We start from the raw sequence: 3,571 nt of genomic DNA, 5'->3' as shown, positions 1-3,571 counted from the left end.
TCCAAAGGAGAAGTTTAACTTCCTTCTGGTGATGTCACTGAAAGATGCTTACACTTTAGTTTTCCATTCCCCCCAACCCTCGCTCTACCCCCACCCACCCACCGCCCCCACCACCCCCCCCTTAAAAAGGCAACAACATTCCTCTCTGAACTTTCACAACGACTCTCACTTAAAATGAAACTGCAAACCCCCGACCTGCTTTAAGGCAGAGTGACCCGAAAATGATGAGCTAGGCTTAAGCCCAGGCAGTCTGCTGAGTGAGCTGATTTCAGTGCGGGTGGCAGAAGGGTTGGGAGGGGATGTGGTGCTCTTGGAGGGAGGTGGGGAGGAGATCTCGGTGGCGGGGGGTTGTGGTGGTCTCTAGATTGGACAGGGTCCGGTGCGCTGAATTTCATATCAGCTGTGTGGCTCTTTGTGGGTAGAGTTAGGGGATTGCGGGCTCAAGCCACGATCCAGAGACCCGAGCGCAAAATCTAAACTGATACTCCTAGTGCAGTACAGAAGTGCTGTCTTTTGCGTGAAACTTTAAACCGAGGGGTGGCCCTGTTTGCCACTCAGGTGGCACCGTTTAGCATGTGGTTGGGGGGAGGGGGGAGGAGCAGGGGATCCCCCTCAATTTCCTGAACCGTTACTTATCCCTCAACTATCACTTCTGGTCATTCTCATGTCGCTGTTTCTGGGATCTTGCTGTGCATAAATTGGCTTCAGCGTTTCCTACATTACAACTGTCACTGCAGTTCACAAACAGTTCTGAATTGGCTGTAAAGTGCTTTGGGTGCCATTAGGTTGTGGAAGGTGCTATATAAATGCAAGTTTCCATGTTTTTATATGCCACAGGGCCTAGGTTCAGCTTTATGAAAGTTGACCATATCTCTAGCGGGCGACTAAGATACCGTACATTTCACATCACAGCCCATGTCTGATTTCTTCCCACCCACCACACTCACTCCTCCGCTTTCTGTCTTCCTTCTTTACCTCTGTCTCAGCTCATCGACTGCTGAAACTCTCATCCATCCTTTCTTTACCTCTACACTCCAGTACTCCAACACACTCCTGGCTGGTCTCCCACATTCTACCCTCCATAAACTTGAGGTCACCCAAACCCCTGCTGCCCAGAAGGGGGTGGTGCGGAGGAGGTGGGGGGGGTGGGGGTGGGGGGGGGTGGGGGGGGGGGGGGGGGGTGTGGTGCGGAGGGGTTGGGGAGGGGGAGTGGTGTGGAGGGAGTGGGGGCTTTCAACAGGGGAACGGCCTGGAGCCTGGGTTTTATTCTTTGACAGGTCTGCCCAATCGATTCCCAGAATCAGAGTCAATTCCAGCCAACTTGCAAGTTCCACTTTTAATATTTGTCTCGGCGCCTCCTGGGGTGCGGTGGGGTGATTCAGTTTCCCTTTCATGAGTCCTGTTCTGGGCCCTCAGCTCAACTGATGCGTTTTGCATTCGGTTCTGGCCTGTGGCTTTGCAGCTCAGGCACCACCAAGTGTTACAGAGAGTCAAAGACAAGATGAGGTCCATCAGGAAGTGGCGCTCGCCCACACTCACCAGTCTAAAAAAAGATCCCAGTGAGTGCCTGGCTGACAGCCTGAACCCAGTGCAACGTGGCGAACGTTTCCAGGCTAACAAAGCATCACTGGGCCCATATTGGAAAAGGGCAGACGCAGACCAAGTATAAAACATAAAGCTCCAGTTTTTTTAGCACCCCCCCCACCCCCCACCCCCACTATTTATTCATGGGACATGGGTCTTGCTGGCAATTTGTTGCCCACCCTGGTTACCATCAAACTGAGGGCAGCCAAGAGTCAACCCCATTGCTGTGGGTCTGGAGTCACATGTAGGCCAGACCAGTTCAGGCTGTCAGCCAAGCATTTGCTGGTTCTTTTTTTAGACTGGAGTCTGTGGGTGAGCACTACTTCCTGATGGACCACATCCTGTCTTTGACCCTTGACCCTTTCTCACTCTTAGATTTCCTTCCCCAGAGGACATTAGTGAACCTGATGGGCTTTTGCAACTTATCAGTGATAGCTGTCATGGTTGCTGCCCCCCCCCCCTCCCCATGACTGGGGGCTAGCTAGAGGCTCCAGATTTTTATTGATTGTATTTAGATGACAGCAGCTGCCCTGGTGGGATTTGAACTCTTGTTTCCCCTAGAGCATTAAGCTGTGTTTCTGGATTACTAGTCCGGTGATATCGCCATAACACCACCATCTCCAGCTGCTTAGCAGCTGTCTCAGGAGCAGTTCCCTGTTTCGTGAATCTGCCCAAAGGCGTATGGAAATATTGTGCAATATTTTCTAAAGCACTGGGTCGCCCTCAGTTGGAGAATGATGTGCCATTCTGGGCACCGCCCTTTAGAAAGGACATCTAGGCCTCGGAAGAGGGGTGCAATAGAGATTTATTTACTAGAGTTATTTTTTTTATTCATTTATGGGATGTGGGCGTTGTTGGCTGGGCCAGCATTTATTGCCAATTCCTAATTGCCATTGAGAAGGTGGGTGGTGAGCTACCTTCTCGAACCGCTGCAATCCCTGTGGTGTAGGCACACCCACAGTGCTCTTAGGGAAGGAGTTCCAGCATTTTGATCCAGCGGCAGTGAAGGGACAGAGGTATATTTCCAAGTCAGGATGGTGTGTGTGTGTGGCTTGGAGGGGAACTTGCAAGTGATGGCCCTCCCATGGGTCTGCTGCTCTTGTCCTTCTAAGTGGTAGTGGTCATGGGTTTGGAAGGTGCTGTTAAAGGAGGCTTGGTGAATTCCTGCAGTGCATCTTGTAGATGGTACACACACTGCTGCTACTGTGCGTCGGTAGTGGAGGGAGTGAATGTTTGTGGATGGGGTGCCAATCAAACGGGCTGCTTTGTCCTGCATGGTGTCAAACTTCTTGAGTATCAGGGGTGAAGGACTTCACTTGCATGAATGAGCGGGGTTATTCTCAGAGCAGCAACCGCAGAGAGGAGATTTAATGGAGGTGTTCAAAATCATGGTTTTGAGAGAGTAAATAAGGAGAATCTGTTTCCAGTTGCAGGAGAGTCAGTAGCCAGAGGGATCGGGTTTAAGGTAGTTGACAGAACCAGAGGTGACGTGAAGAAACATTTTTTTGGACACAGCTCGTTGTGATGATCTGGAATGCGCTGCCTGAAAAGGCAGTGGAAGCAGATTCAATAATAGCTTTCAAAACGGAATTGTCTAAACACATGAAGGTGACAAATTAAAGGTCTATGGGGAAAGAGCAGAATGTTGTGGCATGATAATTCTACTAAAGAGCTGACAGGGCACAATGGGCTGAATGGTCTCTCTCTCTCTGTGATGTATGATTCTATGGCCTCCAAGGAGCATATTTAATCTAACCCATCCATTGGGAAAGTGACGGGATTGGGTGAAACATTAGTTTCACATCCCAACCTGTTTTTAATCTTCAATGAAGTCAATGAAGAGCGATATTGAGCGGAATACCGGCGCGCCACATGATCCCATGATAATATCACCCAGGGTGTGGGAGATGGTGGCACAAATCCCACCATGGCAGCTGGTGGAATTTAAATTCAATGAATAAAACCTGGAATTGGAAGCTAATCTCAG

Source organism: Carcharodon carcharias, chromosome 19 (genome assembly GCF_017639515.1).
Source record: "Carcharodon carcharias isolate sCarCar2 chromosome 19, sCarCar2.pri, whole genome shotgun sequence".
Taxonomy (NCBI): Eukaryota; Metazoa; Chordata; class Chondrichthyes; order Lamniformes; family Lamnidae; genus Carcharodon; species Carcharodon carcharias.
Note: the sequence above shows the minus strand (reverse complement) of the source record.